This window comes from Anser brachyrhynchus (genome assembly GCF_964034855.1).
Source record: "Anser brachyrhynchus genome assembly, chromosome: 3".
In the NCBI taxonomy this organism is placed as follows: Eukaryota; Metazoa; Chordata; class Aves; order Anseriformes; family Anatidae; genus Anser; species Anser brachyrhynchus.
In genome coordinates this window covers 57564163-57578601 of record NC_137696.1, presented here as the reverse complement: position 1 = coordinate 57578601, position 14439 = coordinate 57564163, and the positions used below count along the sequence as shown (strand labels likewise).

The 14439-nt window shown below is 45.2% G+C and overlaps 1 long non-coding RNA gene across 1 annotated transcript; it reads left to right on the top strand.

The window, feature by feature from the left end:
* The first annotated feature begins 1655 nt into the window (after positions 1–1655).
* LOC308193380 lies at positions 1656–2947 on the top strand. Its single transcript, XR_013949586.1, has 3 exons — positions 1656–2460; positions 2623–2679; positions 2813–2947. It is a non-coding gene; the product is annotated as an uncharacterized lncRNA (long non-coding RNA).
* Positions 2948–14439: the final 11492 nt, after the last annotated feature.

The window sequence follows — 14439 nt, the reverse complement described above, 5'->3', positions numbered from 1 at the left end:
TCAAGAAGCATTAGGACAATGCTCTCAGACATGGTGTTTGGTTTTTGGGTGGTGAACTCCTGTGTGGAGCCAGGAGTTGGACTTAATGATCCTTGTGGGTCCCTTCCAGAGTGGGATATTCTGTGATTCTGTGATTGTGTTCACAGCCTCTCTGGCAGCGTGTGCCTTGGGTTTGCACTGCAGCCATGTTGTTCTTACCAGCTCCATTCTGGCCTGTCGTACTTACAGCAGTATGAAGTTTGAAGTCACACTGTTAAAGGCTGTACAAAGCCAAGCTGAAAAAATACTAATCAGATTCCTATCTGGTCATTGGCTGTATTTCTGTGGAAATATGGATCATTACCAAAACCTTTTCAATAGTGAAATTAATATATATATATATATAGAGAGAGAGACTTTATGCATTTAAAATCAAGCACAAAAAAATATGTTAAAATATATGCAAAAAGTATATGAAAGCATGTAACTGTGTCTCTGCCCAGAGACGTATGAGGGGAAGGAATCACTGAAGCGGCTTCAGCAGCCCTGCTGTCCTGAGGCCACTGCTGCTGCCGCCTGCACTCTGACACCTCCTCAGCCTCATGCTTCTGCCTACAGCCCTACCCACAACAGGGGGCTGGGCTTGAGCTGCAGGAACCAAGGGAGGCTCTCCAGGAGAGGCAGCCACCGGGGGTGGCTTGTCCCAGGGGAGTAGGGCAAGGTGGTCAGAGCATGGCTGGGGACCAAGAGGTGAAATGATAATCACATCGACACAGATAAAAATAGACAAGACTGAGGTCACTCTGCAGAAAGCAGCACTGGAAACACCACAAAAATAACGAAGATCTGTAAGACCGTTTATAAAAAAGGCAGTGGGAGGAAAGATGGCGGCAGAAAGGTAGAGATTTATGAGGACATCTTACAAGACATTATCGAGAGAGCAGGGAGAAGAAACAGAAATATGTGTAGAGATGCCAGGGGACATGTTCCAGTCTCATATCTGAGGATGTGTGCGCATTTATGGGCAAGTGATTACTCCAGTGTATTGGTAAAGGCATATGAAAACAGGTATATGCATATGCAAGCAGCCATTTACATTCACTGGTATGAATTATGCATATACAGTTTCCTGGAAGATGCAGTGTCCTGTGGCTTTTATTGGTACAAATCAGGATTCCTGCATTTCGAATATATGGTCTTTTTATGTCTGCTTACACCGATGTCAATATTTTATTAGGCTTTTTGTGTATTTCAGAGGCTCTGTTGCAGAGATCTGTGCCACTAGCAACAAGAGGTGTGGATGCTGTCTGTATGGACAGCACAGCTACACTAGGTAGCAGAGCATTAAGGTAACCATCTTTTTCATCCCTTAGACGATGTAGATCAGGCCAATCACTTTACAGTGGACCCTGTAAAGTGAAAGCAAGCAAGCAGTGCTGTTTTGTAAAGGAAGAAAGAGCTGGCATGGTTTCAGCTTTGCTCTCAGTGTTGGAAGAGAGGTGGTTGCCTATCCTTGCTGTGTTGAGGCAGGAGATTTGGTTATAAAGATACATAAGAAACGGCAATTGATTCTTAGCTGATGATTCACTGCATAGCCATAAGCAAAGTGTTTATTATTTTTTTCTTGTTTTCTGACATAGCAAAACAGGATTTTTTTTTTTGGGGGGGGGGGGGGAGGGGGGTGTGCCTTAGGTGTGTCATTAAACAAAACACCATTGGTAAGGTGCTCTGAAAGTATAAGATTTAAACTGCCTCAGAAGTGCCAGGATTGTTCTAGGGCAGTCTAAGTTTCACCTCCTCCTGTCAGAGGATTTTAGATTTTATAGGGAAGGCTTCAGTGGAAGTTCAATGGTGCCCAGTGCTGGGGTTGGCCTCCTTGGCCCAAGGGTGAGTGTGGTCCTGCTGGTGCATGGAGCAGGAGCTCAGGCCAGCACCGAGGCACAGCCCAGGTACAGCAGGACATGGGGCTGCTGCTCGCTGGCAGGTCCTCCCCTGCCCTTCCTCCTGAGATCAGTGCAGGAGAAACAGAAATATCAGTTTGATACCAAACTGCGACAGCTGGGTGTAGAAGTTGGCCTGGAGAGAAATGGAAGGGGAAGCCTACCCTGACTCCCTGGGGCCAGGGCGCGAGTGCGGCGGCACCCTTTGTTCTTCCCTGCAGCCCCTCAGGAAACCCTCCTTCTCTGGCAGAGCTCCTCAGCGCAGCATCACCCCGATCGATGCTGATTAACCGCCTCCAGAAAAAGGTCCTTCCTTCCTTTGTTTCTTGCTAGACAGGAAGCAGCTATGCCAGCCCTCCCCTGGGGAAATGTCAGACACTTTGCAGCCTATAAAAGCAAGTGGCAGCTTTTGCACTGGGCTGCGAGCGGCCCAGGTGCCTCGCTCAGGAGCTGGGTTTGTTTCTCCAGCTGATGAAGCCGAGGAGGAGGCCAAATGACTGGGCTGAGAATCCTTTTGTTTCCAGCTGTTGCAGCTCATCAAGTAAAAAGATATCTGTCTCGCAAGCCTGGCTTAAGTCTTTAGGTTTCATATGTTTAAAACCAGTGACATCCCTCGTATTGGTTAGCAGAATATAATTTAAACGGAAAATAGAAATAAAACAAGGGCCACAAAGGATAATTTTAGTGCATCATTCTCTTTCAGTGCCACAGTAACTGTGCGAGAGTGAAGCTGATCACCAGAATGGGCAGCATTTAAAAGGTAAAGGGTGGGCCTGGATGAAAATGGACATTGATATTATCTTTAAATACTCGGTTTAACTGATTGGCTGCGATGGTCCTTAAGTTAGACTGTGTTATCTTACATACTTGTTGTTTTTGACCGTTGCACACAGGGACTGCATGGCTGTAATGGGACCCTTGTGAATCTCACGGGCAATAGCACAGAGACATTCTTTCCCAGTTTAAGTGATACTGTAGCGTGTCGGCACATTTGGAGGTCAAGCAGCGCGGCAATATGATGAAAACTCCTGCTCAGCAAAGCGCTCGTCCTCTCACGGTTCGGCTGCTGTGAGCTATTCCCGTCCTGCAAAACCCAAGTCTGCAGTATTTGCTCAAGTACTGAACTTGTATCTGTGCAAAAAGGGAACGAACATTAGTGATATAAATTCCTGTCTGTCCAGAGAGGCAAATGAGACATCTTCCATTTTATCTGCATTTCTGCCCCTTCACTGGACAACGTCTGGTGGTGGTAAGGAAATGCGGGGGAAGAGGGAGAATAATGCTGAGTGACTGAGGGAAGGTTCACTTAGGATATTTGCTGTGAGGAAGAACAATCATCCAATTATCTTTTTCTCCTACCTAGTGATGGGAAAAACAAACAGTAGTTTCAATTGTATTACTAGGGTTTTGGAGCCCCTTAATTAGAAAAATTTCAAGGATTTTATTTATTATTTTTGAAAACTTCCCTAGGAAATTTTCTTTAAATATTTGGCACAAATGAAAATATACTATCTGAAATGAGCTAAAAGTCCTTACTTACTTTATATTCTAGTTCATTATATATATATATTTAATTTACTGATAAAATGATGACCCTTAAACTCACTTATTCATGACACTACATTACCTTTCTCTGTCTCAAGTTTTGGGAAGCCATAGACTGATCTAAACTTCAGATCCCATACTGCAGATACATATACCGTGTGAGTGCTCACTGGGTAAATAATTGTTTGACCATAGTTTCATATTACATTAGACAAAAGGCATAATTGTTTGTAATCCAATACGGCAGAGGAAAGGAACATCATACTCATCAAATCAGGCTTTATATGACGGCATCACTTACAGAATGTACAGCTAGCAAAGGACTTTTAGGAGCTGTAAACAGTGGAAACTTGTAGGTTCAAAGAGCAGACGTTTTACTGACACAAGGCAGAAGCATCGCAGCTAGGAGATATCAGCGCAACAAGGGAAAAAGCCCTTTGGGGTCTTCAGAGCCTGACTGGAGTAGGTGGATCGTGTTCATTAAACCACCCAAGGGATGGGTTTTTGCAACATTTTGTGTACCTCTGATCAGTGAATGGCAGTGCTTTGGGAGTTACTGGGTTAAGTTCTTAAATTAAAGTTTGGGTAATATTTTTGGTTAAACCCTGGCTCCACTGAAAAGAGCAGGACTTTTGTTATTGATTTGGTTGCAAATCAGATCTCATCAAGCATGGCAGGGAGGAGAAGTTTGATTTTTTTCTTTTTATAAATTCTGATCACTCAAAGATGGCAGAACAGCTCTGCAACAGGACCTTCCTGCAGCCTGCAGCAAAAATCTCATTGTCTTTATTTATGTCAGATGTGCAGTGAGGCAAGACAGGAGTGGGAGCACCTGAGGGCTGGGTGGGCATCCAGAGGCTGTAGTGCAGCAGCTGCTGGACCAAAAGTTGAAGCCACCTCATGGGAAATATGGCACAGGAAGAAGAACCTGAAACACCATCAGCTTGCTCCGCTCCCATGTATCTCCCGCCAAGTGCCCTGCCCAAAAAGCTCCCAGGCCACCCGCCTGACCCAGGAGCCGCCCTCCCGCCGCGCTGCCCACAGCTCCACAGGAGCCCCAGGAGCCCTGCTCTTGCCCTTTCTGAGGAAAAGGTTTGGGGTTTTGTGGGGAGTTTCAGTCCTCCTTGGTTTTGATAGAAAAATCAAAATTAAAGTACAAGAGCCCTAACAGAAAACTTTGTTTCATTTCAAAATTTTATTTTCCTCTCTCTAACTTCATTCAATCATTTGCCAACTGATGTCACACAGTAAAAAGTTCTTCTAAGTACTCAAAAAGTGAGAAGAACCCAAATACTTCTACTATTTTCCTGTAGATATTATAAAAAACTGACAAAACTTTTCGCCCACTTTGAAATGAACATTTAAACATCAATTTCTTCCCATTTTTCAACTTGAAAAACAAATTTTCGAAATGTCTTGTCTTCTCTCCCACATGCATTTTGCTTGAATCAAGTCTGTTCTCTTAATCAAAAGCCTTCAGACATTCAGTACTGGCAGCATAAGAGCGGATGCTTCTTACGTACCTCCCATAATGAAGACAAAAACCTTGTAGCTAGCGGCAGTGACTGAGATTTCAGTTGTGAAGGAATCATTCCCAGCTTTCAGCAAAAAATAGCTTTTTATCTTCTCCTAGAGCATTGGTTCAGCAGTGTAAAATCGACTCAAGTCTTTTATCAGTTTGTACGTCTTATCAAAGCACAAACCAAGAACTCAAATGGGATTTGGGTCAAAAACCTGAGCAGGGGGATGAAAGGCGATGAGTTGTCACCATACCGATCGTCGCCAACAACCTTTACATTCAGACAAAAAACCCTCATTCCTGGTAACCTTTCCTGTGATTTTATCTTTAAACAACTTCTCTGTAGTCCCATCTTCCTCTCTGCCCCAGGTCCCCGTGAGGCTGGGCTGGTGGCAGTGGAAGGTCTCATAACTGGTCGATAGGCTTTGAACCAGGAGAGAGGTGGTTTTGAGGCAGTGGTAAAAGATTTTAGATAAAATCTAGGGTGTGTTCAAGCCACTTTTCTTACAGGGATTAGGCTAATATAGAAAAGATCCATGTAACTCATCTCTCGATATTTTTATTTTGCTATGAATATGGCAGCTAAAATTCCAATTAACCTTTGCCTTTCAACAGCTTTTGATGTTGAAATGCAACTGTTTTTATCCAAAAGACTATTGCCTTTAAACGTACTATTTCTTATTTAAAATGCTTAAAAATGAATGTTTGATTTCTGATTTTCAGGACTTGCACACATATTTGGTAATTTGCCACAATATTTGAAATAGTTTTGAGCCAGCCCTGGAGTATTGTATAATTGACTATATTTTTATAGAACTGAAAAATCAGGAAAAAAAAGAATATGCAGAAAACCCTGTAGGACAGAATGCCTCTGCTCCCACCGAAGACAGCACTCGTCATACTGCCTGCATCCATGGGAGCTTCTCCCCCACTGTCCTCAAACTGCACAATATTGGATGCAAAATAAACTCACCTCTGCTGAAGAATTTTTGAAATTTTGAGCTAGTATTTTATTTTTTTCTCCCATCTCCTAAATTGTTATCCAGTAAGTAGTCAGCAAATTAAAGAAAATTGGGGAAAATCGGCAGTAATTGGAAAAGTGATGCCAGCATTGATTTTTCCTAGGCAGCGGACAAGCAGTGGGACAAGCAAGCGGACAAGCAGTGGCAGGACCACGGGCGGAGCAGCAGGACCTGCTGGAGGTAGCACTGGTGGCAATGAGGATTTCACCAAGCCCCAGCCTGCTTTCAATCTGCTTTCTTGTCTGGAGGTGGATGTCCAGCCTGAGCCTTACACAGAGCCAAGGGACACGGGCAGTGTGAGGGAGCAACTTTCAAGGTCAGGAAAAATTCAGATGTGAGTCAGAATGACAGTGGAAATATTGTGTCTTTTTCACCAAACAGATCTAAATACCATTTGTCTCTTCCAGCAGATCCCCTGGGCCCAATTCTTTGCTCTTCCGCCTCCTTAGTCACTCAGGTCCATGAACAGTAACTGTATGGTAAGACGTTTTTCATGGTTGCTAGACGGAGCTGCAATAAATTCAGGATCCTGATTAAGATTAAAATATTTTCCTTCTCACGCCTCCTCTTTTTAACAGTTCACGAACTAGCGGCAGTGCTCTAGCAACACTTTGCAGTGAGCAGAACTACAGATGATACCTGAAGCAACAACATAAACAGCATTTTTGAGGCTTAGTTCCATGTTGTATCCACATTCTCCTTCCCCTTTTTGTGCACAGCTTGTACATAGTGGCATTTTCTGTAGTAGTAGCAGCAGCACAGCTCTCCAGCCGCCTGAATGAAAGGCACAAGCATGTGCTTACAGCTGCAAGCGCTGCACACCCACTGGTGCACAGGCAATCTGACCTCTCTTTAGAAAACAACTTCTGAACCCTTCACCAGAGGCAGCCAAGGCATTTCTCTCCACTTGGGCTCTTGAAATGTCAGGGAGTATTTATCCGGAGCACTGAGGAGTTATTGCATGCTGCCCTAACTGTATCAACACATTGGTCAGGGGCAGGAGATTTCCAATTACGCCTACTTGTGTGATTAAATCATTCGGACTGAAACACGGTTTCTAAATTACTCTTTTATACATTTGATGTCCTTGCCTGTCATACCCAGCCAAGGAGCTGGCTCCCTCCCACAAACGTGGAGAGGGATGACAACAGCATGGGGCGCCTGGGAGGTGACCCGGCGGCCTCCCTGGGGCTGGCCCTTCTAGGCTTCTGGTGTAGGGAAAACTGGCAGTGACTGGAAAAGTGATACCAGCATTGATTTCTCCTAGTGGTGTCAGAAACGGTAGTTACTTAGCATCTCTCCAAGGCCCTGCGAAAGAAGTCCTCGTTTTCTTCTGCCAGAAAGGAGCAATGGGCAGAAATTGCTCGCTGTGGGCAATGAATGGCTGGAAACACTTTTCCTATACCTTGTGTAAACTTGGAAGGAAAACTTTACCTGTTATTGCACGTAAGACCCAATTTCTCAAAAATAAAGTTGATGGGATTCAAGAATTAGAGTGGCTTTGAGGTCCTGAGCTTAGGTCTCTCCTCTGAGCCAGATTTGTGTAGTTTCTTGATCTGTGCAGGTTATAAAACAATCAATGGAGTCAGTTTTTGAGCATTTTCTATCACCGACATGCAGTAAGGGCCAGCTGGATTACCTCCTGTGCATTTGTTATGACCCATTTTCAGGGCTCTTACATGTGGAATTGAAGCAATTTAGGGTTTTATAAATATTGTCTTGTCTCACAACTGATTTACAAACTTAGTAAGATTCCTGGTTTTAAAATGTAACAGCAGAATTACAAGCCTGGGTAGAATTGCTGGGAAGGGTGCGTGCTGCTGGTGGTGGGGCAGGTGGGAGGGCCAGGGGTGTCCTGCTGGCTCTGGCCACCCCTCGTGAGCGAAGCAGCAGCGTTCAGGTAGGTTGGTGGCCCTGAGGGTCTGGCGAGAAGCAACCCATGCTAACCCACAGGAGCTGGTGGCGGGGCACAGAGCAGCTGCCCCAGCCAGGCACCGCTCCTGCCAGGGAAACGAGGGCACTGGGAGGGGAGTGGGAGGGGACTGGGAGCTGGTCCTTTCATGTGCTTACGCTCATTTTCCTTTTTTTCCTCTTTTTTTTCTTTTTCCCCTATGGTGGTTTGCAATAAAAGACTGAATCCGTGCTCTTACAATCTTCAGGATGCCATTTGGATTATGACAGCCCATTTAAAAGAATGATCGGGTCGGTTGTCTGAATATCGCGCCTTTGAGAGGTGGTAGGGAAATGGCCGTAATGCTTCTGTGGTCGAGTCGGAGCAGCTGGATTACTTGCTTGTGTTGACTCTGGCAGTCAACGGCTTTGCAGCAAGGCTTTGGTTTTCCAGCACTCCTTCACGTGAGCAGGCGAGCCTTCTCGCTTACAGCTGGTACGCAGACATATGGTGTTACCTAGCTCTTTGTGAAAGTCCAAGCGTATTTGAAGAAATTTCACTTACTAGTAAGGAAAAATCTGAGCATGTAGTTGTACTTGGTGACTTCCAGAGAGCCTTTTCTTCCTCCGTGGTTCTAGGTAGTTCTTCTACAGCTGCTGCGTTCAGTGGCAGCATCTGTACCAGACCTGAATGACACATTCGAATGTTAAAAACATTTTAAAACAACATTTTTCTTTGAACAAACACAGACTTCTAACCGGCTGAGTCTATATGGGAATCTTCACCTCTATTGAAAAATAAATAAATAAATTTTATCTGGAGCTACCCAAATATTAATGCACTAGAGAATGTATCTGCAACATTGCACAGGCATCCAATGGAGGAGAGGGAATGCACAGCTAATAACTTTTTTTTTCTTTTCTGTTGCAAGTCCTGTTTACGTCAACAAGAACCGATTTGGTGCAAACAGACCTTGGTAAAATATCTCTTTTATATAGATCTTGTAACAACTTGTGTCTCTTTTTGGCATGTATAAGGGTTTTCCACTTTTAGCAGTTGTATAACATTTAATTACATAACCACAACAGGAAGAACAATAGGTAAAATACAATATTTGTTGAATTAATGTATGGCTGAAGAGGGAAAGCATCTCACTTTGTAGTAATGAACTAGCTGATATTTAGCATGCTAACGTTTTTTCGCTGGTATTTCCTTAATGCTATAACTGTGTTGCAAGGATATGTGCCATGTTTATGCAAACTTTGATTATTCACGACCAGTATCGGGATGCGAAGGCAAGTGGGTCGTGGTGAACGTGGGCAGGGGGAATCCTCCCCACCTGCTTGCGTAACACCTACAAGTTTCTGGCACAACCTCACGATTTCTCCTTAGACGTGAGGAAAAGCCCAGATGTAAAACTGATCATATCTGTTATGAGGCTGCACAAAACTGAACTGCTGAGCCAGTTCGTGTCGGTAGCTGTACTTTTGTAAATTCTGCTGGCCACCTATTTACTCGGTGGGTAATCAAGTCTGTGTACGTCTCTGCACATACTAGACCTGCATCTATGGCCTCTGCTGGGATCTGGGGAGCAGGATTTGCTCTGTTTGTGGAGCGCAGTGCACAGGGAGGGTGTGCTGGCCCCCGGGGACCTGGTGGCCCTCTGGCAGGGAGGAGTTTGCCCAAGGTCTGACACCAGGGAGCTGCAGTGTAACTGGCTCCAATGCTGATCGCATTTGAGCAGTCCCAAGGCATTGGTTTGGAGATGCAGGCGAGGCTTTCTTCAGTCTCGCTACAGGGAATGGCTGTAAACATTTCTGTGGCTGCTCAGGCTCAAGTCAGGCTGGTTGAGGCAATGTGAAATTCGAGGTCAAAAGGTGAAACGCTGCTAAATTTAAGATTCAAGTTTACGTTCAAAAGTAAATGGTTACTTGGAAGGCTTCCATCTCAGATGCACTAAATAAGGGATGGCTCTCCCAGCATGTCTCCCTGTGCATCTGGGCACCATAGCAGTGTCACAGGAATTACGGGCTGGAAAGGTCCTCCTCAAATGTGCTTTCCCAAGTATGCGAGCCTAATTGCTCTTGTGCACCCAGGCTTGTTTCTATAAATGTTTGGATGTGGCCCTGCAGGTTCACTTTGTCATCCCAAATATAGGATTAAGCAGTGTATTCTCCTGTCAGATTTTTTTTTTTCCGGCTTCCTACCACTTGCAGCAGTGGAAAAGGGCATCAGCAATGTGTGGGGTATGGATCCATCCAGAAAGCTACAAATGGATTTGATGGGATCCTCTCTTACTGGGAGAGAGTGAAGGTGTTTTTTTTTTTTTTTTTTGTTAGCTCTTAAAGGGAGAAAAACAGCACCAGCAGAAAGGCACTACTTCAGGGAACCTTTCTCTATGTGAGTGCTCTTCAGTGCCCAGCATGGTGGTGGGCTGACAGCTCTGCTGGCCATGTCTGGAGGGTGCAGATCATCTGCTCTTCAAATGGCTCATGGTGCTCTCAGTTTGATAACTGCACGTTGTCCACACAGCCTCCAGGCAGGTTTCAGCTGCACGACTGAAAGGTTCAGGATGACCTGGTAGCCAAAACTGTGAGGAAGAACTTATGGGAAACAGCACCTGGATGTGAACTGAAGCATTGGCTCTGGGTCTTCAACAGCGCTCACTTTCCAGGTGTATCCTTCCTTCAGAGGGTGTTCTAGATTAACTTTCCTTTGCTTTTGTTTTGTTTCGTCTTCTCTTTCACTTGTTAATCATCTCATTTTCTATTTCCTAGCATGACTTGATTACATTGTCCTAGTGTAGCATCCCTTTTAAATAACAAATTATTATCAATGGTAAGCTTTGTTGGTGCTGTGAGTATTTTTCCTCTTTTCAGTATGTATTTGCAGATAAACTTACTGGCATAGCCTTCTTCAAAACTGTTGGTAGCAGGTTATATACCACTCTACTAAAATTAATTTTTGAAATAAGACTTAGTGAAATCACTTCTCAGACTCATCTTGATTTACGTGTGCTGCTTTCATACAGTTTTGTTCCTCCCCCCTCCCCCCAAAAAAATAAAAATGGCTTGTGCGCTTTGTTCCTTTATTTGCCACTTTCATTACCTCATTATCTTTCTTAATTTATTTATTCTTTCCCATTTTCCACTCATTACTAAGAATTAAATAACTGACTTGCATACTTGGCTATTACCAACAAACTGGGATCTGACAAAGTCTCTCTGACTCCCCGTAGTCTCAGCGCTGGAATTAGACCCAGGATGAAGCAGGGCTGGCTCCATGCTTCCATCCCAGCACAAGCGTTTGCCAGGTGCTCCTATCTGGTGCTGAATTTTGGTGGTTGGATGATAACGGAGACAAAACCCGTCACTGTATGGAAACAATGCAAAGGGCTCAGTTCATTAAGCGGATACCTTAGGCTAACGTCACAGTCTCTAGTGCCAGCCGTGGTGGCTGAAGAGGCCGCTGCCCCCAGCAGCCATCAGCCCTGCCCCGCTGACACTTACTGTCCCCAAGCTCTGGTTTGGCAGTTCCCTGCTGCCAGCAGGGGTTTGCCTTCTGAACTGCCCACTGTAACCACGCAAACAGCCATCTGAGGCTCTCAGGTGCTGCAGGAAGGAAGGGATGGGGTCAGGAAGCCTCTCACACTCCCGCTGCTGACAAAACACCCGCAGTGCCCAACGCCGGGCTGCGATCTGCTGGCATCGGTGCTTCCTCACCTGCTGCAGTCCCCGGGAGCCTGCTTACCCCAGACACCTGCGAAAGCAGGTTGGCAAACACTATTTTTTGACTGCAGAGGAGGCACCGAGGTGACACATGCTCCAGCTGAGCGGGACGGGAATGTGTGCAACAGTGTAAGCAGGGATCCATCAAACACAGGGACGGCGTCTCCTTGCAGAGATGTTGGCTGGCCAAAAGCTGCGTAGGAGCTGGTCTGCTGCCACAAGTCATACATCAGGCTCTCCTCCCTCCTCTCACATTTCCCCTCAAGACTTTTGGCAAAGATGGAACTGGAATAAAACTCCTGGAATTCATATGGCGGCATAGTTACATTTCATCTATGTAACACATATATGGTACAAATACAGCCATAATTATTATTTTTTTCTTTTTCTGGAGAATATTCACTGTGTATGCGATAGGAATGTGTAGATGCTGTGTTATGGGAAACCAACAGGCTGTGTCCTGAAAAGCTGAATATTTTCTCTGGCATTAAGAACCTAACTAACTTTGTGAGCGGATATTGACATTAAAAAAGTAATTGTGACTTGCGTTTGACACATCCTCTTTTTAAATAGTACTCTGCTCTACGAACGAAAGTCCTTATGATCTCTATACACATGCTCTGCAGCTATGCATGCTTCCCCATTGCTCACCTTTCCTACAAGCATCACAGTAGGAAAACAGAACAGCTTAACTGGAAAGGGACCTGGATGTCACCAGGTCTGATCCCCAGCACAAAGTGGGGTTGACTTGGGGAGTTCCTCAAGGCCTTGTTCAGTTCAGCCTACACTGGCATGTAGTGGTCTGGCTCTTTCCAATCATTGCTCAAAGGTTTCAAGTCAAAAATTTTACTTGGGAAGTAAATATTCAAGGTTTTACATAAAAACTACATGCACGAATACATATGCCCTCATGCATGCTCGTGTATATTTAATGTTACACACACGTGCACGGAGAAGGGAACTATTATTATGACCACACGTGTGGACAAGTTAAAAACCCAGTGCTAGTCCAAATGACTTTGTCTTGCTATTGAGAAAACAGAAGCAATGTCCTGTATGCCTGATTTCCTTCCACTGCCTCCAGCTCATCTCGCTTCCCCATTTTATTTCTTCCTGCTCCCGGGCTGCTTGCTGCTGTGTTATGATCTAGTCAAGTTAACATCTACAGTCCCTGAAGCTTTTGCATTTCTTGTATTTCAGTCCCACCCTGAGGAGCTCACGGATGCATGTTCCCGTACCTGATGCTGCTCCACACAAATCCAGCTGCCAGCTGAGAAGTGGAAAGCGTCCAACTGACCCTTGCATCTGATCCAGCCTTTCACGCCAAGGACCAAAGGCAATAGCAAGATATTTTGGGACCAGGACAGGATGTTAGTCTGGTGTGTCCTTCCCTCCAAACACAAACCAACTTCAAAAGGGCTGCACCGAGAGAGAAGAGGTGGGGAGCCCTCCTGTGCACAGCCCCTTGCGGCAACAGCCAGCAACAAAACGCCTTCCTGGCTCCTCGGGGCTGGCTTGGCTCTGCCGACTGCTCTGGTCACTGAGGGAACCCGGAGAGAGCCCCGCGCCTTGCTCGCTTCTGGCACTCGACCACGATGCTGCTGAGCTCCCTCCTGCCTTGCTGTGGTCATGTTCGGCTGGAGCTGGGGGCAGGACAAGACCAAGTGACTCAAGAGAAGAGAATAGGTTGCTATGTAAGTAGACAGGATGGTGGGTAAGAAAAATATTAACTAATGGATGTTCTCTGTTGATGAAATCAGACTTGAGACAGGAGCCACTTCTGCAAACTGAACATCAGCACACATCCTTTATTTTTACGTTTACAGCAACTGAAAACCCAGAGCTTTTAATTTTAAAGTACAAAACAAGAAACCTGTTTTAATCAGTCTGAACTATTTCAATCTCATTAGTTTCCAGCAGCAGCAATAACAAAATACTCAGTGCCTACAAAAAGCAGACCTGACAACAAACACCCGTGTGGTTTTTAACGTGCTATAGGCAAACTACCCCGCAAAGCTGCAGGTCTGCAATGCTGCAAAATTGCTCAGAGCCGACGCAAAGGCGGGAGCCCCACATCTGCAAGCCCAGCTGTGCAGCAACAAGTGACACACCTAGCAATACCACTTACCTTGCAAAAATTTCATTTTAAACCCTTCTTGATGAAGGCATTTGGCCTCAGAAATAGGGCGGCCCAAGGGAAGGCACTGTGACTGTTTCTGCAGCTCAGCCGATGGCCAATAACTCAATCCCTGCAGACTGCGAGCCAGAACCTGCAGGCCAGCGTGGATTACGCTTAACAAATCTTCTGCTAAAATATAAAATTAAGAGCCAAAAAAATGGAATAGCTCGAGGGATTTTGCAGATGGTTAACAAGAAGGGGGAAAAAAGCTAGGATGAAACAAAAGAGAGTCATTCCAGCTTTCCTTCAATTATTGAAGCTATCAAAATAATGTAACAAATCCTAGGCATGTAACAGTAGAAAAATTACTGGATGTTTCTTAACTCTAAACGAACAGAGCTGGAACGGTGTTTTAGGGAGAGACCGATGGGTCAGAAAAACAGCCCCAGTGTTCGTGGCCTGAAGGGACAGTAAGCACACGTAAGGATGCTCCACAAGCGGACAGCCAGTGTCATCTTTAGCAGCCCACACTGCACGATCCCATCAGATAAGTCCCACACAGCAGTGGGGAAGCCACGGTGACCCCGAGTAAGGCAAGGTTATGGTTTTCTGAATTTCACTGGGCAAGACAGGGAAAACCTTGTTTATATATCTTGAAAGAACTGCTGGAACTATAGGAAAACTATGCCTGGAAAC